At 36.8% G+C, this 23,003-nt stretch overlaps 1 long non-coding RNA gene across 1 annotated transcript in view; it reads right to left on the reverse strand.

Moving 5' to 3' along the window:
• The window catches only part of LOC149126481 (uncharacterized), a 29,775-nt gene extending 7,221 nt beyond the window's left edge, over window positions 1-22,554 (reverse strand). The window contains exons 1-2 of the long non-coding RNA XR_016233408.1: window positions 22,206-22,554; window positions 7,788-7,897 (exon numbers count right to left, since the gene is read on the reverse strand). This is a non-coding gene — a long non-coding RNA (uncharacterized LOC149126481). The remainder of the gene's footprint in view (window positions 1-7,787; window positions 7,898-22,205) is intronic.
• Between the last annotated feature and the right edge of the window lie 449 nt (window positions 22,555-23,003).

Raw genomic sequence — 23,003 nt, forward strand, 5'->3', positions numbered from 1 at the left:
AAGCTGAGAGTCTTGGGGCTGGCACTTTTTTGTGGTGGGATAAAGCCTCTTCCTGTGGTGCCAGCATCTCATAAAGGGGCTGGTTCAAGTCCTGGTTGCTCCTCTTCTGATCTAGCTCCCTACAATGGCCTGGGAAATCAGTAGAAGACGGTCCAAGTCCTTGGGCCCCTGAACTCATATGGGTGACCCAGAAGAAGCTCCTGGTTCCTGGCTTTGGATTGGCCCAGCTCCAGTCACTGTGGCCATCTGGGGAGTGAACCAGAAAATGGAAGACTTCCATCTCTGTCTCTCCATCTCTCTGTCTATAACTCTACCTCTCAAAATAAATAAAATATTTTTAAAAACCGCTGAGAGCCTTGAACTCAATCCGGGTCTCTCAATGCATAGATATTAAGGTAGCCTATCTACTAATATAAGATTTTATGTAATCACAAATCTTCCAAGAACAAGCTCACCTCTGAAAATTTCTATTTAGAAATTGATATGTTGATTGCTCTCTCTGTGCATGGGGAGGCAGCCTATTGGGTTCCCCCAACAGACAATAAACCTTTTCCCTTACTCCAGTGTTTGGTGTGTTTCCTTTCATTGGTACCATGACTCGGATCCAGGTTCTCCCATCAGATTTGCTCTACTTGAGCTGTGTTGGAATTCTGGATTTCTGCCAACCACAAAACACCCCTTGAGATGTGTTGATAAGTCATTTATTTGATTTTTTTTTCAATTTCTTGATGTAGGCACTAATTGCTAAAACTTCCCTCTTAACACTGCTTTTGCTGTATCCCATAAGTTTGATGAGTTGTCATCTTCATTTGTTTCCAGGAATTTTTTGTTTTGCATTTTGATTTCTTCTATAACCCTCTGTTCATTCAGGAGTATGTTATTCAGTCTCCATGTGTTTGCATATTTTCTATAGATTCTTAAGTTGTTAATTTCCAGCTTCATTCAATTTTGGTCAGAAAAGACACATCATAAAATTTTAAATTTTTTGATTGCTGAGACTTTTTTATGGTCTAGCATATGATCTATCCTAGAGAAAGTTCTATTCACTGCTAAAAAGAATGTGTATTCTTCAACTGTGGGATGAAATGTCCCATATATCTTGATTAGGTCCATTTGATCCATAGTGTAGATTAGCTCTTTTGTTGATATTCTGTCTAGTTGATCTTTCCATTAATGAAAGTTGGGTGTTGTAGTCCCCCATTACTATTGTATTAGAGTCTACATCTCCCTTTAGATCTATTAACTTTTGTTTTAAATAGCCAGGCATCCTGACATTGCATACATATGCATCTATGATAGTCACCTCTTCCTGTATAATTGATCTCTTAGTCATTACATGGTGCCCTTCTTTGCGTCTTCTAACAATTTTTCTGTTAAAGTCTATTTGGTCTGACATTAGGCTGGTTAGACCTGCTCAATTTTGCTTTCTGATGTCATGGAATATCCTTTTCCATCATTTCACTTTCATTCTGCATATTTCTGTCAGTGAGGTGTATTTCTTATAGGCTGTTAATAGATGGGTTTTGCTTTTTCAATGCATTCAGCCAGTCTGTATCTTTTAATTAGAGAATTTAGGCCATTTAGATCCAAGATTATTGTGATAAGTAATAATTTGAACCTACAATTTTCCTATGGTTTGCTTTGGATTTCATTTATACTTTCGCTAGGAGATCTACTACTTTCATATTCTTTCAAAACGATTACTATCATTCTGTTTCTATGTGTAGCACATCCTTAAGACTAATTTCTATGGCTGGAAAAAAACTCTCAATTTCTGTTTTTTTTTTTTTTTGGGGGGGGGAGTCTTTATTTCACCTTCATTTATAAATGAGAGCTTTATTTCACCTTCATTTATAAATGAGAGTCCTGTAATCTGTTTTGACAGGTTCTTTATCTTAGAACTCTTAGCCTGTAAGATTCCTGATAAGAATTCAGCTATGATTCTTGCTGAGTGAATTAAGCCAGTCCCAAAGGGACAAATATCATACGTTCTCCCTGATCAGCGACAACTAACTGAACACCAAAGGGGAAACTTGTTGAAGTGAAATGGACACTATGAGAAACAGTGACTTGATCAGCTCTTGTCCTGATGGTTGATGTACAATATAATACTTTATCCATTTTAATATTTGTTTAGTTCTAGTACCATTGGTTGAACTCTGTAATTAACACACAATTATTCTTAGGTGTTTAAATTTTAACTGAAAAGGGATCCCTGTTAGGAATTTGGAAAACATTGTGCTGAGTGAAATAAGCCAATCCCAAAGGGACAAATACCACTTGTTCTCCCTGATAGGTGACAACTAATTGAGCACCAAAAAGGAAACCTGTTGGAGTGAAATGAACACTATGAGAAACGGTGACTTGATCAGCCCTCACCCTGACTGCTGATGAGCAACTTAATATGTTATCCCTCTTAGTATTTTTTTTGTTTGTTCTACTTTTACTTTTGGTTGAATACTGTAATCAATACACAATTCTTCTTAAGTGCTGAAACTTAACTGAAAAGTGATCACTGTTAAATGTAAGAGTGGGAATAAGAGAGGGAAGAGATGTGCAATTTGGGACATGTTCAAGCTGACTTGCCCCAAACGGTAGAGTTAGAAACATACCAGGGGATTCCAATTCAATCCCATCAAGGTGGCATGTACCAATGCCATCTCACTAGTCAATCAATTTCTGTTCACAATTGATCATAATGATAGAACTAAGAACCAAAGAGATCACATAAACAAGAATAGTGTCTGCAAATACTAGCTGATAGAATAAAAAAGGGAGAGAACGATCCAACATGGGAAGTGAGATACACAGCAGACCCATAGAATGGCAGATGTCCTAAACAGCACTCTGGCCTCATAATCAGCCCTTAAGGCATGCAGAACCGGCTGAAAAGCCCCTGAGAGTATTTCAGGCATGGAAAGCCAAGACACTCTGGGAAAAAAAAAAAAAAAAAAAAAACTAAATGAAAGATCTCCACGAGTGAGATCCCAGTGGAAAGAATGGGTCATCAAAAAGGAGGTACCTTTCTCTGAAGGGAGGAGAGAACTTCCACTTTGACCATGGCCTTGTCTAAATATGATCAGAGTCAGTGAACTCAGGGGGCTTCCATAGCCTTGGCAGGTCATGACAAGAGCCTAGGGTGATTACTGAGGCCATAAACAAGAGTGTCAATTTGTTAAGTCAACAACAGGAGTCACTGTGCACTTACTCCTCATGTAGGATCTTTGTCCTTAGTGTGCTGTACATTGAGATTTAATGCTATAACTAGTACTCAAACAGTATTTTTCACTTTATGTTTCTGTGTGGGAGCAAACTGTTGAAATCTTTACTTAATGTATGCTAAACTGCTTCTGTATATAAAGAGAATTGAAAATGAATCTTGATGTGAATGGAAGGGGAGAGGGAGTGGGAAAGGGGAGGGTTGTGGGTGGGAGGGACGTTATGGGTGGGAAGCCATTGTAATCCATAAGCTGTACTTTGGAAATTTATATTCATTAAATAAAAGTTAAAAAAAAAAAGAATTCAGCTATGAGTCTAATTGGAGAGCCCCTGAAAGTAATCTGGCATTTCTCTTGCACATTTTTTAGAATCTTTTCTTTGTTTTGTTGATCAAAATTTGACTATTGTATGTTATGGTGAATTTTTTTCTGATTATGTCTATTAGGAGTTTAATGTGTTCTGGTACTTGGGTGTCTCTTTCTTCCTCCAAATTAGGGATGTTTTCTGCTATTATTTTGCTGAATAGGCCTTCTAATCCACTCTCTCTTTCCAGGTCTTCATGAAGTCCTAAGACATATGTTTGGCTGTTTGATAGTATCCCATAAATCTCGAACACTATTTCCAGCTTTTTTAATTATCCTCCTCCTCCTCCCCCTCCTCCTCCTCCCCCTCCTCCTCCTCCCCCTCCTCCTCCTCCTTCTTCTTCTTCTTCTTGTTCTTCTTCTCCTCCTCCTCCTTCTTCTCCTTCTTCTTTCTTCCATCTTCTCTTCTTTTTGTCTTACTGAGATATTTCTAAGGATTTCTCTTCTTAGCTCAGATATTCTTTATTCTGTCTCACAAATCTATTGTTGAGGCTTTCCAATGCACTTTCTATTTGATATATTAAATTCATCATTTCTAATATTTCAGCTTCATTTCTTTTCAATATTTAATCTCAGCAAAATTTTTCATCCATATAATCTATAGATTTCTTTATGTCATGACTTTGTTTCTCTGTGTTTCTGAGTAATCTTATGATCATTCTTTTGAATTCATTTTCAGGCATTTCATCAATCTCTTTGTCTTCACACTCTAATGTTGAAGTGTAATTGTGATTTTTTTGGGGAGTTGTATTGTCTTCCTTGTTCTTATTTCTTGTATCTCTGTGTTTATTTTTAGGCATTTGTGGATAGGCTTTTTGCTTTTCTCCTTTGATGGCTTTTATCTTTGAATTTTGCCTGTAAGGCTAGTGGGGTGTCTGCTCAGTCAATACCAGAAGTGTTTGCTGGGTGGCACCAGGGAGTTCTGGTCAGTGCTCCAGGATGGGGGTAAGAGTCCATGGTGACACCCAAGCTGGGCATAGTAGATCTCCTCTATTGTCAGCAGGGGGCAGGGTATGATCATGTGTGCTGGTGTAATCATAGATTCACCCACTCTCTTCTAGGGTAATCAATGCCCTGGGTTATCCCACATTGTCTACAACCCCCACTCACACAGGTGCATGAATTGTACAAAGGATCTGGGCAATGCGATAGAACCCTCTGCAATGACCCACCCCAGGCAGTCATGGAACTCTGAGCCACGGAAGCCAGACCCAATGATTACTCAAAGACCCAGCTACATTCCAACACCTATGGTGCAATTACAGAATTCCCCCAGTCATAGCGCTCAAGGTTCCCACCATCACAGGGTGTAAAGGATACACTCTCAGTTTCATGAGCCTGTCACACCCAGGGAGTGAGCAGAGGCATTCCCTAATTCAACCGGCTGTGGGTGCTCTGTCTTGGCAGTTTGAGCCCTATAGAGGCTGTGATAGAGTGGGAGGATAGGAATGACTCACGGTCCTAAGTGGGTGCCCATCCCCTGCTGGTCCTCCAGATCAGACTCAAAGTCAGCAGTAAATGTGGATTTATCCCTCTGACAAAATCCCCTTGTTACAGATTTGGCACAAGAGCCACCACAGCCTCTAATGGTGTTAAGATGGCACTTTCTGTCTGCTTATTCCCAGGAGCCCATGCCCTCAGCAGTTGGTATCTTCTCCAGCTCCTAGAGAAGTCAGGCAGTGTCCTTGTTTTATGTTTGTATTGTCTACACTGCTCCACAGAGTCTCTCTTCTGCAAACTTCTTTCTAATTGTCCCCTGGAAAACCACTTCCTTCACTTTTCTTCTATTATCTTCCCCTGGTCAAAATCAGCACATCTTTTCCCAATTCAGTCACCAATTACATTTGTACAATACCTTTAAAGAGTTGCAGAAATGTCTTCTACACTAACTCTAATCTCTAACACTCCACATACACACACACACACACACACACACAACAGACTAGAGATATTTAAGGAGATTACTTGGAGCTACATACAAATGTAATTTGGCTAAAATAAAAGCAGTCATCTAATTTCTTTATTGAGCATCTGTGTATGCAATTCAGTTGCTAGTCTGCACCTGGCCATTGAAAGTGGAGGAAGGAGTGAGGGAGGGTGGAGGGGGATTGGTGGGCAGAGGATGGAGAAGACAAGGTTCCTATCACAGGGAGGAGATGAGAGGGCAGTATACAGAAAGAACTGCAGTGAAGCAACCTGCACTTCCAGTAAATGTGTGCTTCATCCTGTCCCAATGTGCAATATAAAAAGTAACTAGGTTTTTAGCTGTTTAGTTGGTATTCTTCAGAGATCCTAGCAAAGTTTAGGTATAAACAGCCAGAGATGAGCCAATCAAAGGAATTGCTCAAAAGAATGTCAAGTCAGAAAATAATTTCCCTCATTTGCAAATGATGAAATGAGGAATTTCCCAAGGGAGTCTGTGTAAACCCAACTCATAACACAGGTAAGAGGCCATCATTTAAACAGATGCCAAAAAGAGGGCTTAGGAAAACACGTAAAGCTACAGAGGACAGTGTGCTTCTTCTCTAAACTGCTCATCTATTCTTGGGTAAAACGGCCCCAGCAAAGAGTGGGACAAAGAGGGAGAGAAAAGCCCTTGCTGCCACTTAACACTGGGCTTCTGCCCAGGATCAAGTGAGCATTTAGAAGGAAAGTATATGAGTTTAAACTTTTAAATTGGATTAAAACAGATTTGTTTAGATTTTTATTCCTCAAAATGACCAGAAAGCTGTGGGTACACTCAAATGTCATTCAGAGATGAGAAAAGGAGATTCACCCTCCAATAGTCAATAGTAAGGCTGGAGGGAAAAGGATACTGTTTCATGTTTACATTCTGAAGGCTAGACTTCAAAAAATTGATGACTTTAGTTGATAGTCAGATTTAATTAGGCCTCCAAAAAGCATTGAATTCAAGTTTATATAGCGGATTATACAGTTGACTAAGGCTTGACTGTTTATTTTAAAATATACTATAAGATATGTTAATAAAGAATACCAGTGAAATAAAAGTCTAAGTCCTGATTTGTTTTGTATTTCACATTATTCCAGATGAGAATGTTTCCTGTTATTAGTCTCCCAACTGTTTATCAAAATGGATCATGCATATTTGCATCAGTACTTTACTGAAACTTCATGGCATTTGCTTATTTTTTAGTCACTTTATCTAAATGGACTTACACAAAATTGAAACAGGTATAATATTACCCATGTAATTTGAATGACAAAAACCTCTAAAATCAGTAAATTTTTCAAAAAAATTGTATTTGTTTTCATTTTATTTCAAAAATGAAGCAAAGAAAGTGATGGAGATAGATCTCCCATCTGCTGGTTCACTTCACAAATGTCCGCAACATCTGGGGCAAAGCCAAGCTGAAGCCAGTAGTGTGGAATTTAGTTGGGTCTCCTCTTTAGTGGCAAGGACCCAAGTACAGGGGCCACCATCTCTTGCCTCCCAGGGTGTACATTAACAGTAAGCTAAATTGGAAGTGGAATCACTGGGGCTCAACACAGCACTCCAATATGGGATGCAGGCATCCCAAGTGGTAACTTAATTGCTATACCAAATGGCTACCTGAGTATTTTTTTAAAGATCATAAAGGAAATTATACTACTTTAGGAAGTACAAAAGTTTAAATTATGTTTGAAACAGTATTTAAAATTATATCAGCTGAATAGTTACTAAAAGCCTCACAATTTTTCATTACTTGAAAAATTAGTTGAATTTGGATCCTATCATCCCTGCAGCACTAGGATTGCCTAGTCAGGGTTCTTTGCCTGTGATTAGTCTTTTAGTAAATCCAATGCACATATTACTGGTAAGAATAATTCAATACAAAAAATTGATAATAGCTAAAATGAAGAAATTAACATAATTAACCAGCATGTAAGATATCATAGTCTTCACCAAAATTTAGATCTCTAAAATTCAATCCAAGGGAAACAAAATTCATAGAAATTCATAGAAATACTGTTTTTTTTTTAAAGAAAGGTTTCTGGAGGCAAAACTAGATTCGAGAGAGTGTATTACCAACAGAGTTTCTAAACATGTAGCTATCACATAGTGAAATATATTGGTTAGATTCTTGGCTTTGGAACATGTACTTGAATTCCACTTCCAACTTTTCAACAAAATTGTCCTTGAAATAGATACTTAGGTATCTATATCTCAGTTATTTTCATCTGTAAAATATGAAAACATTTACCTACCCATCCAGGTTGTGAGAAGGTTAAATAAGTTGAAACATATAAAATTGTGATGAGAGCAGTCATCTACTAGGGCATTTCTGGTCAGAGAATGAGTCCATCCAAAGAGAATGCTAAGGAAAAACACAAGGCAGGAATGAGTTTGGCATAATTGAGGACAAGAAATGCCTGCAGAGGCCAGTGGGGAGAATGGTGCAAGTTAAAGACAAAAGTGGGCAGACATGGATCCTGTGGAGCTCTGTAACCTGCTGCAATGAGGAGCACTTAGATGAATTTAAATGTTTAGTGGAACTGTTTTATGCACAAGGTACAGAAAGTACAAAACATACATGCACAAATACCTGAAGATCTGAGTTGATATTAAAGATAAATAAAGCAATTTGAATATATAAGGGGGGAGGAGGGAAAGAAGGAAGGAAGGAAGAGAAGAAGGAAGGGAGGGATGGATGGAGAAAAGGAGGGAGGAAAAGAGCAAAGGATCTTATTATTTTGTTTAATATTCTATCTGGGGAAAACTAATCACCACGAATTACCACAACTTGTTTCTCTCCATATGATGCTTTGTTTATAATAGTGCATTTAATTCTATTTCTCAATGAAAATTTGAGAATTTTCTAACTAACAAAAATCCCGTGGTGTTTTTTATGACCTTTGAGATACTTTCAGTTAGCTATAGATATTTATATACAGACATATGTTGCATTTGGAATCAAGGAACATGGAATTGTGGTTAAGAGTGCTTAAAAGTAGAAAGCCTGAAGCACAAGTTTAAAATTTGGAAAAATAAACAAGATAATGAGAGAAATTCGTAACAACCTGAGATCATCAAGGATTGTGACAAACATGTGGTTGGACTTGAGGTTTCCCACTGTGCACTTGGTAGCAGCAAGAATGATATCATTACCCCAAGGACACCCAGAAGTTAGGAAAAAGCAGCAGTCCTCAGCTTTAACTTATATTCTGTAATATGTAGGTGCTCCCGTAAGTTCCTAGAAAATTCACATTATCTTTTAATTCCATTTTCCATGAATTATTTGAAGTATCCTCACATGTAGATGCTAAAATTAATGTACTGTTATTGAAGAGATGCATATGAGTCCAAATTTGACTCAAGAAGACCCTGAGCAAAAGTTTGATAAAACCAACGCATCTACCAGACAGTAAAATTTCTGTCACAAAAGATGAACAAGTTCTGGAGACTAGTGATAAGGTTTTATGCCTATAGTTAACACCATAGAAAGAAGTTCAAAAAGTTCAATGAAAATGTGTATTATGAAAAAAATCTATGCATGGATCTCTGAATTTTTCACCAAAAAATTAATTTCTCCACAGTTCTTAAAGTTTTCTCATATTGTACACCAAAAATTTGTTTAAGTGTTGGATTTTATATTAATTTTTCTTACAGAATGAAAAATCCATTATGTCCATAATTATATATTATTTGAAAATTTTCATTGTATACATTTTGAAGGAAAACAGGAGCTCCAAGACTGCTCATTTCCCTTACATCAGAATTCTTTGTTTCCCTTACCTCACAATGTGGGAATGACCAGGATTTATTCTTCAGACTTCATTTTTCTCTCAATTGTTCATCTCAACCAGTTGTATTTAAACTGTCAAATATCTCAATCTGAATCTATCCTATGAATAATGTATTTTGGTGAAGTACTGAATTAAATGATATAAAATCTGGTCCCTCGAATTCATGTTTTAGAGATAAGATTAATTTTAATCAACAATGCATATCTTGCAGATCCTTGACTAGGATAATTTAATGACTTCTAATAAACCAAGGTTATGGTTCAAATTTCTTGGCACCACCTAGAGTTTCCTTCAAAATCTGGCTCAGATCTTGAGTCTACGTTTTTAATCTGGTCTGCCTATTTGTGCAAAAAGTATCTTTTGCACATCTGGTCTTCACGTTATATTTAAAATTTATAATTTCTCGACCAGCACCATGGGTCACTTGGCTAATCCTCCGCCTGCGGTGCCGGCACCCCGGGTTCTAGTTCCGGTCAGGGCACCGGATTCTGTCCCGGTTGCCTCTCTTCCAGGCCAGCTCTCCGCTGTGGCCAGGGAGTGCAGTGGAGGATGGCCCAAGTCCTTGGGCCCTGCACTCCATGGGAGACCAGGAGAAGCACCTGGCTCCTGCCATCAGATCAGCGCGGTGCGCCGGACGCAGCGCGTCAGCTGCGGCGGCCATTGGAGGGTGAACCAACGGCAAAGGAAGGCCTTTCTCTCTGTCTCTCTCTCTCTCTCACTGTCCACTCTGCCTGTCAAAAAAAAAAAAAAAAAGGAAGTTCTGGTCAAACATTGAGTTTGAAGTCAAGCTTCAGTTTATCAAGAATTTTACTTCATAATTATTTTGATAATTTTAGATTAATGATTATAATAATTGGAAGTCCTATCATGTTTTAAACTCCTTAAAGAAAGCAGAAACATGGTCTACCCACTCACATGGCTTTCTAATATTTCTGCATCTTTTAAGCAAATATCACCCCTAAAAAGGTGGGCTGTAAATTCTATTAAATACACAGTTTCTTTAGTAGATCTGACTTAGTTAAAAAGTGAATTCATTTACATTTCCCCAAAACATATGTTGTTATTCCAGAATTCATATTTCTTTTTGAACAGTGTCCACTTCCCTAGAAAACAAGACTGGCTATAAGTAAGTCTGTGGCCCTCAAATAGCTCCAATCTCAGAAGCAAGTTAGGATGCTGGGTTTGTACTCAGTACCTGCCAATAAGATTTGAGGGTATTCTGTTCCTGAGAGCTGAACCATCTTCTAGGACTCAAAGGAATTGAGGTTGTATCAAAGACATGATGGAAACCATATACAAACCCAGGAGTTATAACCAAGGGATCAACTATTATTAGACTGGAGGTGGTATGGTATCAGTGGGCCACACTGTGAGAGTCCACAGGAAACAGGAACAGGAGAAAGGAGGAGTGGCTTGAAGTGGAGAAACCCTGACGGAGGCTTCTGAATCCCTTAGTGCTCCAATCCATACGATACATACTCAGTATGCACAGATCGCTTTTTTTAATTCTAAATTTGGGGCTATGTAAATGGACTAGCTGCTTTATTATAGTCACATAGGGTTCATGTGGAGAAAAGAGAGGAATACAGGGAAAGTAAAATTCAGGAAAATCTCCTGAATTGCAAGAACATCAAGTGTGATTTTATTCTCAAATATTGGAAATTAATTTCTTACTGTTTAGTCTACTGCTTATATTCAGAAATATCCAGCATCTTCTAATAATTATCGGTTTACCATGTAAGACTAAATCCAGCTGATAGGTTCCCAGCCAGAATGAGGGCAGATCTTCCACATCCAATCCACCAACTTGCTTGTAAATCTCCAGAAAAACATTCATAGACACATTCAGAAATAATTATTTGCCAGCAATCTAGGTATTCCTTAATTAAATCTAATTGATGTCTAAGATTAACTATCATAGGTAAATGTGTGTGTGCATGTGTGTGTGTGTGTAAAAGAAAGAAACTAATACCTAAGTAGGTGACTTAAATACTTGGTTTGGTGGCACCCAGTTTTAAGTTAATCAACTATATTTTCCAATAAATTATTTATAATAAATTGTAGGCATCAAGATATTTACCCTTAAATAATTCCATAACCATCAATTAGAAACAACTATATTTTTATATTTCCAAAATAAATTGTTGACACTTATAAAACTAATGCAAATATTTCAAATCATCTAATAATCAGTAATGTTAAAAATTTTCCCACTTGTTTTAAAAATGCTCTGTACAATTGATTTCCAGGAGACAAATTCTATGGTGTAGTCAGTGTGCAGAAAGTTTATTAAGGAACATTCCTGCAATCAACACTTGTGGAAAAGAAAAGCATGCTGTAGGGTTGGGCAGAAGTTGGACACAACATCAACAAACGCCTTTATTTATCTTTTATCCAAAATCTCTGACTTCGGTATGGATATAAGAATCACTCCATGGTATGGCAAGGAGGCCAGGATTTCAGACACCTATGTCAGTCATTCATTGAATGCAGGCTATCATTGCAAAGAGGGCATGATATTGAATAAGGAAGCTTTCTCTTCAGCTGATTACAATTTCCAAAAAAGGCTACAGTCAATAGCATGCGAGGAAATCAGTCCTCAAATAACAAAGGGGCAGCTTTGGCGCAAAACAACATTTACCACACAGATCATCTTTTTGTTTAGGTGGCTTTGCAGTTTCACAATACAAAGTACTAGTTCATATCCTGCTTTGATTTTTGTTAGGATTCTTCATTCTTATGATTCATGTCCTCCACGAGTTTTGGAAAATTCTCAGCTCATTTTTCTTTAACTGCTATCTCTCTTCACTTTATTGCTTCCCTCTGGTTCTCTAATTATAAATACAGTTTTATTCCATCATCCATGTCCTTCAACGACTCTTTAACATCCGATTTTACACATTTTACAAGTAACTAAGAATGTAGCACAAATATTGCCTCCGTCAACCTTAATTAAGGCTTTGTCAGTTAAGGTACTGTACTCAACTCACTGATATTCACTACTGACAATGGAGAGGCCACAGAGCTTGACCTTTTCCCATGGTTTGAATCTTGACAGTGGTTTTCACTCTCTATTTTCTTCCTTGTGCTGGAGGCTACAACGAAGCTTGCAATAGACTTCTATTCAACTCTAGCCCCTGCTCCTAGTGAGCTAACTATGTGCTTGATGTAAATATACAAAGAGTACTTTTAAAGTCAAGGGAGAAAGAAAAAGGAACAGAGGCAAATGTGAACAGTAGATCATTTCTCCAAGACCCTAGCTCAAATCCAGTGAACATCTGCATCATTTACACACCAGAAACTGTAGGTCACATTCTACCTAGAACATCCTTTCTCCAGTTTTTACCTAACTGCACATATAGATCCCCTCACTTTCCAAGGCATCATTTTCTCTAAGGAAGTCTTCCTCAAGATTCTTACCCCCTTTCCCTATAGTTTAAATACTCTTAATACCTACCCACTGGCATTGCGTGACAGAATTTCTTTCAAACTCTTATTCTATGGTCAATCATGCAGAGCGACATAATTCAACAGCCAAATGTCTTAAATAAAACACTTTTCAATTCTTACAAGATTTGTGAGGTAATTATTATTACACTTATTTTATGGATGATAATTTGCTCCAGGTTTACAGTTGGATAACTGGTGGTGCAAAATTAAACCCAATATGTGTCATTCTAATGTTCTTGCTTTTCCTCCATGCCTTCCAATAATAATTTACTTCTTTTTTTAAAGATTTATTCATTTATTTGAAAAGCAGAATTACAGAGAGGCATAAACAGAGAGAGAGGCTTCCATCCTCTCGTTCACTCCCTAGATGGCCGCAACAGCAAGGAGCTGAGCTGAGTCAAGCCAAAGCCAAGAGCCAGGAGTTTCTTCTGGGATTCCCATGTGGGTGCAGGGGCCCAAAGCACTTGGGCCATTTTCTACTGTTTTCCCAGGTCATAGCAGAAAGTTGGATTGGAAGTGGAGTAGTCAGGACTGGAACTAACACCCATATAGATGCTGGCACAGCAGGTGGTGGCTTTACCCATTATGCCACAGCACCAGACCTAATTTTAATTCTTAGTAAACTATAATTTATTGTATCTTACAGACTTTGTGGAAATCTACTTACTACACTGTTTCTAGGGAGAAATTCATTCAAGGTTTCCAATCACTAACTTAGAAATGAGCCACAACCAATTTAAGAATTGGGGATTGCCTGTGATACCAGAGAATTCAGAAATATGTTCTTGATTCAAATGATGAATCATGCATCTGAGATTTGGGCTGGGAAGTAAGCACAAATTTTCTGTGACCTTTGGTTCCCTGCCTTCTTCTGTTCTAATGGTGAACTCTTGTTTTTCTGCAAAATGAAATCTCATTAATCCCTGAGGTCCCATTTCCCTTTTGAAATGGGGCAAGCAAAATTTTTAAAAGTAAATAAATTGCACAAACTCTCCAAATTTTGCCACAAACTGAGCTGATGAAGTAAGTTCGAGAGTCGAGTTAAAAGTTCGAATATCTTCTTCAACGCAAACAAACTGAAAGCCTTAAGTCTCAAATGTTAGTGCATACAAATCAACTATGGGTCTTGTTAAAATGCAGATTCTGATTCAACAGATATGGTATAGTGCCTTTTTTTAAACATTTATAACAATCTCAAAGATGGATCTGATGATGTTGATGTCTAGACCCAACTACGGATAGTTTATTTCATGTACGACATTACTCTGACTTAAGCTATCAGTAGAGTAAGTGTGAATTAATGTTTGTTGATTTTTACTTATATGAAACTATCTCCATCTGCAAAAATAGCATTTAGTATAATTAGTATTCATCATTCTAGCTGAATTACTTCAGTTTTTCTAATGAGAATAGTGTCTGTGAATAACTACACAATGATACTACCCAACCCACTACAACTTGATGATGCATAATCATTTATAACTTGCTTGACAGAATATTTTTTCTTCTTAAAAAAAATCCCTCTGTTTTGATGACTTAGGAAGTATATGTAAATTATCAAACAAAAGCCACATTTTTTCCCTTGGAGAAAATAGCATGACGTTGATAGGAAGAAAACTGCTGACTGCAATATCTGAATGGTGTGTTTAGACACATACAGAACTCACAAAAGCCAAAGGTTCTTCTCTGGCCATATAGGACCTTACTGATGCCTAGTCATTTTTTTTCCTGAAACTGAATGAAGTCTTTCTAACATAAGTACTTGAATTCTGATACCAGCAAGACTTGGTTTCATCAAAACATAAGTTCTTTTACAAAACATTAAATGTTGTAGCATTTTTTATTTGGCAGAAGAAAACTGCAAAATTAGATGAGGATGTATATTTTATTGACTCTTCAAATGTGAATGGATCATAGTTCATAGAATTGAATTTCTTTTTATAATTTGATTATTCTAAGCAAGTGAACAAAAAGTGTCCCGAATTTATTTGCAACATTAACTTTTCAGTGTACCTTTGATGACTAATGTTCCTTCAATACATAGTAATGCCAAGTAGTGTTGAATATTTGTTTTGGTAGCACCATGTGATTTACTTACTACTGATTCTTACAAATTTTTTGTGGGAGCCTTATTATTCTCATTTTTATGACCTGATTGACAATGTCATCTTTTGATTAAACAGAAATGGGCTACAGAGATACTAAGTAACTTACTTTGAAAGTATGCAAGGTTTACTTCAGTTTACCCTTACAATCATAATTCATCATTTAAGCTCTGAAGTAACAATAATACCTTATATGACATTTACAATGATTTATAAAAGTAAGGACAGGTTTATATTGTGTCCTCTCACACTGAGCATTTAATCCAACCATTAGTGAAACATGAGAAAATAGTTTGGGGAAAAAAAAAGATCCCCAACTGTCTAAACCTAACTTCTGTTACCAAAATACTAAACATCCTGCTACTGTCTGCAGTTTTGTTTACATTCCAAAACAGAAACTAAAGGTTAAAAGGAGATCAATTATTACTAATCCATTCTCACATTATGAACATGAGAATCTGTTTTTGTTTCTTAAAAGGAGATTCACTGTCATTGGCCAGTACTGAATGAAATGATAATTAGTTAATGACAGAAAAAGAACTACATACTGCCCCAGACAACCAGTAGTCCCACCAGTTTTATGATATTATTGATCCTTGTTTTTGTTTTACTTTGTTACTTATGTTTAATAATATATTTTTAATTCACAAAAAAACCTGCATATATGTGTCATGTGCAATACATTGTTTTGAAATATGTTTACATTGTGGAATGGTTAAATTGAGCTAATTAACACATGCATTAAAACATGCATTTTCTTACATATTTACCCTTTTCTATGAGAAAACTTACTCTATGTAGATATTCATTCAAACTTTGGAATCACCAACTTAGAAATGGATCACAGGCTCACGCGTGGCTCGCTTGGCTAATCCTCCACCTGTGGCACCGGCACGCTGGGTTCTAGTCCCAGTTGGGGTGCCAGGTACTAGTCCCAGTTGCTCTTCTTCCAGTCCAGATCTCTGCTGTGGCCCGAGGGCAGCGGAGGATGGCCCAAGTGCTTGGGTCCCTGCACCTGCATGGGAGACCAGATGGGAAGCACCCGGCTCCTGGCTTTGGATCGGTGCAGTGCGCCAGCCGTAGCAGCCATTAGGGGAGTGAACCAAGGGAAGGAAGACCTTTCTGTGTCTCTCTCTCACTGTCTATAACTCACTCTCTGTCTCTCTCTCACTGTCCAACTCTGCCTGACCAAAAAAAAAAAAAAAAAAAAAGAAAGAAAGAAAGAAAGAAAGAAAGAAAGAAATGGGCCACAGCCAATTTTTAAAGTGAGGATTGCTTGTGCTACCAGAATGTTCAGAAGTGTAATACATTGTTATTGACAAGATATTTCACAACACATCTCTTGGACTTATTCCTCCTTTAATCAACATCTTCCAAAGCCTCCCTTTCCTTCCACCCCTTATCATCACCATGCTACTCTCTATTTCTATGAGTTCAACCTTTTAAGATACCAAATGTAAATAAGATCATTTGGTATTCATATTCATATTTTTTGTACCTGGATTATTTTATTTTACACAATTTCCTCCAGGTTCATGTATATTGTAAAAAAAATTCAGTTTCCCTCTTTTAAAGGCTGAATGGTATTCAATTGTGTATGTGTATACTTTATCCATTTATTTGTTGGTAGATATTTAGATTAATTCCATATGTTGGCTATTGTGGATCATGCTGCAATAAATATAAGAGTGCCACTATCTCTTTGACCTAATGATTCCATTTCGTTTGGATATACATTCAGTAGTAGATTTGCTGGCTTATAAGGTAGTTCTATTTTTAATTTTTTGAAGTCCATTCATATTATTTTTTATAATGGATGTCCTAATTTATATACCCAATAATAGAGTTTAAGTGTTCCCTTTTCTTCACATATTCACCAACACCTCTGTTTTTTATAAAATTCCTAAAAAATGTGTACCTATATCTCATTGTGGTTTCAATTTGTGTCTCCCAGGTGATTATTGATGTTGAGTATTTTTTCATATACTCCTTGGCCATTATGCGCTTTAAAAAAAAGAAAGAAACATCTATTCAGATCGCTTGTACATTTTTAAATTGGATTATTTGGCTTTTTGCTTTGAGTTGTTGGAGTTCCTACATGTTTTGGATGTTCATCCTTTATCATATGTATGATTTGAAAATATTTCCTTCCACTGTACAGTTTGTCTCTTCACTTTGTGGGTTTTTTGCTTGGCTGTGCAGAAGTATTTTAGTTTGATGTAGTTCTATTTGTCCATTTTTACCTTTTTGTCAGTGCGTTGGGTTGATTTCCACCAAAATCATTGTCTACACCAATACCAAGTTTTCTCTAATGTTTTATTTATTTGTTTTTATAGTTTCTAGTGTTAGTGTTACATTTAAGTATTTAATTCATTTTGGGTTGTAAGATAAGAATCTAATTTCATTCTTTCACATGGTGATAGTAAGTTGTCCCAATTCTTATTTATTAAAATGGCTGTCCTTTCTCTATTGTGTGTTCTTGGCACTTTTGTCAAAAATCAATTGACCTGTGCCAGCGCTGTGGTGTAGTGGGTAAAGCCACCGCCTGCAGTGCCAGCATCCCATATGGGCATCGGTTCAAATCCTGGCTGCTCCACTCAAATCCAGCTCTCTGCTATGGCCTGGGAAATCAGTAGAAGATGACCCAAATCCTTGGGCCCCCGCACCCACATGGGAGACCTGAGAAAGACTTCTGGCTGCTGGCTTTGGATCAGCACAGCTCCAGTCTTTGCGTTCAATTGGGGAGTGAAGCAGCAGATGGAAGACTCTCTCTCTCTGCCTATCCTTCTCTCTGTGTAACTCTTTCAAATAAAATAAATAAATCTTAAAAAATCAATTGACTATAAATACATGCATTTATTTCTGGTCTGTCTATTCTCTTCTCTTTTTTTTGATGTGTGTGTGTGTGTGTGTGTGTTTTTAAATATCAATATCATGTTGTTTGGACTACTATAGCTTTATAGCAAATTTTGATTTGATGCCTCCAACATTATTTCTTTTGATCAAGATTGCTTTGGCTATTTGGTTCTTTTGTGGTTCCATGTGCCTATTCAGTAGGAAAAATGTGAATGAGGCTATGATATAATTTGCAGAATGCTTTAGGTAGTATGGACAATTTAACTATATTTATTCTTCTAATCCATGCACACAACATATTATTCCATTAATCTGAGTCTTCTATTTATTTCATCAATGTTTTATGGTCTTCCATATACAGGCAGGCAGGTCTTTCAACTCCTTGGTTAAATTTACTCCAAGCATTTTTCAGTAGTTATTATAAATGGTGTTGTTAATGCATTGTCAGGGTATAATAATGATACTGATTTTTCTCTATATTGACATAATTTTAATGGGAATCTTTAGCTTCTGATGAATAAAATGGCATTTTAAACCAATTATTAATTTTAACCTTGTTAATGGCATAACTTTCAATGTCAAATATCTTATTAAAATCTGCTTGTTGGACTTATCTCAACTGAATTTTCCTATTTAAAAACATTATTTATTAGCATTTTATCTGCTTTATTTATCTTAAAGGTATTCTTTAACTTTTTAAGAATTTGGCACTAGAATAAGTTTTTCCTGAAATGGTTCATATTTTTAACTTTGTTTCAGAGACTATTGTGTACCCTTTAGATTTGGGATCAGATTAAGAAAGAGAATAATAATCTAACATCCCTACCTCTTCATATAAAAAGATATTGTATATTAAAGCCAATATGCAGACACTGAAGAAAATGGTTTATAAAACTATGTTAAAGCAAAGATGAAAAGGCACATCTAATAACACTTTGGCTCAAATTAGAAAATCAATCTTTGGGAGCCGGCGCCGTGGCTCAATAGGCTAATCCTCCACCTTGCGGCGCCGGCACACCGGGTTCTAGTCCCGGTTGGGGCGCCGGATTCTGTCCCGGTTGCCCCTCTTCCAGGCCAGCTCTCTGCTATGGCCAGGGAGTGCAGTGGAGGATGGCCCAGGTGCTTGGGCCCTGCACCCCATGGGAGACCAGGAAAAGCACCTGGATCCTGGCTCCTGCCAGGATCAGCGCGGTGCGCCGGCTGCAGCGGCGGCCATTGGAGGGTAAACCAACGGCAAAGGAAGACCTTTCTCTCTGTCTCTCTCTCTCACTGTCCACTCCACCTATCAAAAAAAAAAAAAAAAAAAAAAAAAAAAAAAGAAAATCAATCTTTGGGGCCGGCACTGTGGCTCAACGTGTTAACACCCTGGCCTGAAGCGTCAGCATCCCATATGGGCGCTGGTTCAAGTCCCAGCTGCTCCTCTTCCAACCCAGCTCTCTGCTGTGGCCTGGGAAAGCAGTAGAAGATTGCTCAAATCCTTGGGTCCCTGCACCCATGTGGAAGACCCAGAAGAAGCTCCTGGCTCCTGGCTTCAGATCGGCGCAGCTCCATTTGTTGTGGCCATCTGGAGAGTGAACCATCAGATGGAAGACCTCTCTCTCTCTCTGACTCTCCTCTCTATGTGTAACTCCGACTTTCAAATAAATAAATAAATAAATCTTTTTAAAAAAAAGAAAATGAATCTTCCTATGCACCTCAAAAAGTTCTTTGATTTCATTACAGTGTTTTTAAGATTTTGATAAAATTATATTCAACACATAATATATAACACACTATAGCTACCAAAAAGAGAAAATAACTACTATATAGGAATAATTTATTTAAAGATTTTTAAGTGTTCCAATCCAAGAAAACAGTTTTCAAAGCTTAATATCAACAATTGCTGAACTGCATACAGGAACCAACAACGATTAGGTTTTTTGAAGCTAGAAGATAAAGAACAGACTATCAGATTGGGAGGCATGTAAAAAATTTTGAACTTCATCGTGTATCCTCACCACAATAACCACTGTGAAGTCTCCTGTTTCTACTACTTTGATACAGTTAAACCTTGGGAATTTTAGATCCAATTATAAATGTCTTCCTCTGTCCATAGCTGTTTGAGAAGTAGCGAGTAGACCATTTTAAGTCTATCTCATGCCATCTTCCTCCTGCCCCTTTATGTTACTATTACCTAGAATAACTCTAACAATTGAAAATTTAGGAATTTTGCAGATACCTTAGATCAAAAAAATATTGACTCCACAAAATAAGAGCCCTTTCTCTTTGGTTATATTTGGAAATTTTAAGAAAATTCCTATTTGCTATGTGGAGTCATATGCTAATCTGATAGAATATGTTTAATCTAAATGCAAATACTCACAAAACTGAAATTTGGACACATTTCAGTAAGTGTCTAGATTTCCAGAGGCTACAATGTACAGACTGTGGGTTGAAAATAGCACAGAATGGAAAAAAAAAGGCTAAATGGTCCACTTAAACATCTTTGATACTTAATTTATGAATATCTTTGCTGTAAATCCAACCTTTATCCCAGATATGATGTATTTTTTTAGTATTAGTCATAATTTATCCAGATAAAAAGTTCTCCATAGAACACATGATCCACACATAAGTCTCACACATTCCTACTGCAGAAACAGACCTGGCACTGATCTTGCTAGAAGTTTACTATCTGCAAAGTTGAAGTTCAGTTCATTCTATCCAACAGGGTTTTTTTTTTTTTTTTTCATTCTTGCTGTTTTGTCTTTACCGTTTAACTTAATTCCTTCTTGTGAGAAAAAAAAAGCACAAACCAGAGTAGTAAAGTTGGCAGGCATCTTAGTTATTTTTGAAAATAAAAATAAAATAAAAGTATTGGATTAAAGGACAGGTGTTTTACTTAGAAATTAGGAAGCCAATTAAAATACAGCATCCTATACGGGAGTGAATGGGTTGGAGTTCCATATCCAGCTCCTGATTCCAGCTTCCTAATAATGTAGATCCTAAGAGGCAGTAAGTGATGACTCAAGTAGTTGAGTCACTGCCACTCAAATTGTAGACCCAGATTTTGGCTTGGGCTAGCCCTGGCTGCTGTGGGTATCTGGGAGAGTGTTGGGAGTGAGTAAAAACTCTCTTTTTGCCTCTTAAATAATAATAAATAAATACAAAAGATTAAACAAGACAAATCATAATGACTATTTCAATATCTCCAAGTATATGATTATATCTTAATTTTTTCATGACATCAAAAATCTGAGAAAACCAAGGAAAAGTGGAACTTAATCTGATGACCTTTATCTAACATTGTATTTAATGGTGAAATGTCGAAATACTCTGAATGTTTAACATTTTTAGCTATAAATTTTTTTTTATTTCATACTTTCTTTTTTTAACTTTTATTTAGTAAATATAAGTTTCCAAAGTACACTTTACGGATTATAATGGCTTTCCCCCACCCATAATTTCCCTCCCACTCACACCCCTCCCATCTCCCGCTCCCTCTCCCATTCCATTCACATCAAGATTCATTTTCAATTCTCTTTATATACAGAAGATCGATTTAGCAAATATTAAGTAAAGATTTCATCAGTTTGCACCCACACAGAAACACAAAGTGTATAGCTAAAAATTAAAAACTGGGAGTAAGGCAAAATAATCATGTATAATATAATTTTAAATTTTTAAATTTATTTTCATTTTAGTTAAAAGACAGAGAGACAGAGACACCCAATGAGACAAACAGAGACAGGCATACAGAGACAGATTTTCCATTTGCTGATTAATCCACTCCTGCTCACATCAGCCAGATCAACCAGACTGAAGCCAAAAGTCCAGGAATTCAATTTAGGTCTCCTTGTTTTGTGGCATGGACCAAACAATTTGAGCCACCACCTGCTGCCTCCTAGGGTATGCACTACCAAGAAGGTAGAATCAGAAGTGGAACTAGGACTTGAACCCAGGCACTCAAATACAGGTATGAGAATACTCCAAGCATAGTCCTTAACATTGTGTCAAATTTCAGCCCAAGTGTGCACACTATTTTTATTTCATTCAACATTGCATGTGTGTCAATGCTCAAGGAAATAAGTAAAAGAAAAACATGTCAGAAAAAGGAATTAAAACTATATTTATGGATTGTATAATTATATGTGTACAAATTCCAAAAGAATCTGCACAACAAACAAATCTCCACCAGATACAGTAAGTGAATTCATATGAGACTGACTCAATCATATTTTCATATATGAGTAACAAAGAACAGAATACATAATATTAAAGATTAATTTAATTTAATTTAGAACAGCATACCATGCTGTAGCCTACTTCAAAAATTTCATCAAAATTCACAATATGATACATAGAACATTCAGGGGTCTCTTAACTTTACAACCCCAGCAATGGACACTCAATGGTTCTCAAGGTAGCACATTCAATTCTTATGATCACATTAGTAATTTTTCATCTTTATGCGCCAAAATAAACTTACCTTATAATTCCGTTTTGCACAAACTTTTTGAAGTATCAATGTATTTCAAATGCTGTATTGGTTATATGAGCTTATACTTTGTCAAAATTCACTGAATTCCAAATCAAGATTTAAATATTTTGCCATGTGGTCGTACCTTAATTTTTTAATAGAAATTAAAAAAAAAAAAAAAACTCCTAAGGATGACAAAGAGAAGCTTCTTGCACCTGGTAATTTTTTTTCCTCTGAAAAGTGGTAAAATTGGCAGCTGTAGGTCCTTGTAGGAAATTTTGGAAAAGCTAGGAAGCCTGTAACTCAGTGCTTCTTAAATTGGCTGCACATTGGAATCACTAGGGAGTTTTAAAGAACAGTGGTGTCTGGGTCTCACCCCCAGAGATTCTGTTTTAATTGGTTTTGGGGGTGGCCTAAGCATCAGATTTTTTAAAGCTCCCCAGATAATTCTAATGTGCAGCCAAGATTGAGAATCATTCCTAAAACTGTTGCTGGAAGCATGCCGCACTGTGTCTTGCTTTGGATAAACATTTCCAAACAGATGATGGTATTCTTTGTCATTACAAAGTCTTGTATAAACTAAGTCAATTGGCATATTCCTATCCATCAAATCACCACCCCATTGTGATTTCCATGCACATGTAAAAACAAAGCCAGAAAAACCAAAGCACAGGGAGCAGCACTTGATTTAGTATCAATAAGCTGAAAATCTCTTGACCTAGGTTTTATCTCTTCACATTTATTCACATAGCATCCTAAATTTTTCCATTTATAACACTTGATGAGACTTGTAGTTTGTCTCCTTCA

Source organism: Oryctolagus cuniculus, chromosome 5, assembly GCF_051225735.1.
Source record: "Oryctolagus cuniculus isolate XC-2025 breed Fujian yellow rabbit chromosome 5, ASM5122573v1, whole genome shotgun sequence".
Taxonomy (NCBI): Eukaryota; Metazoa; Chordata; class Mammalia; order Lagomorpha; family Leporidae; genus Oryctolagus; species Oryctolagus cuniculus.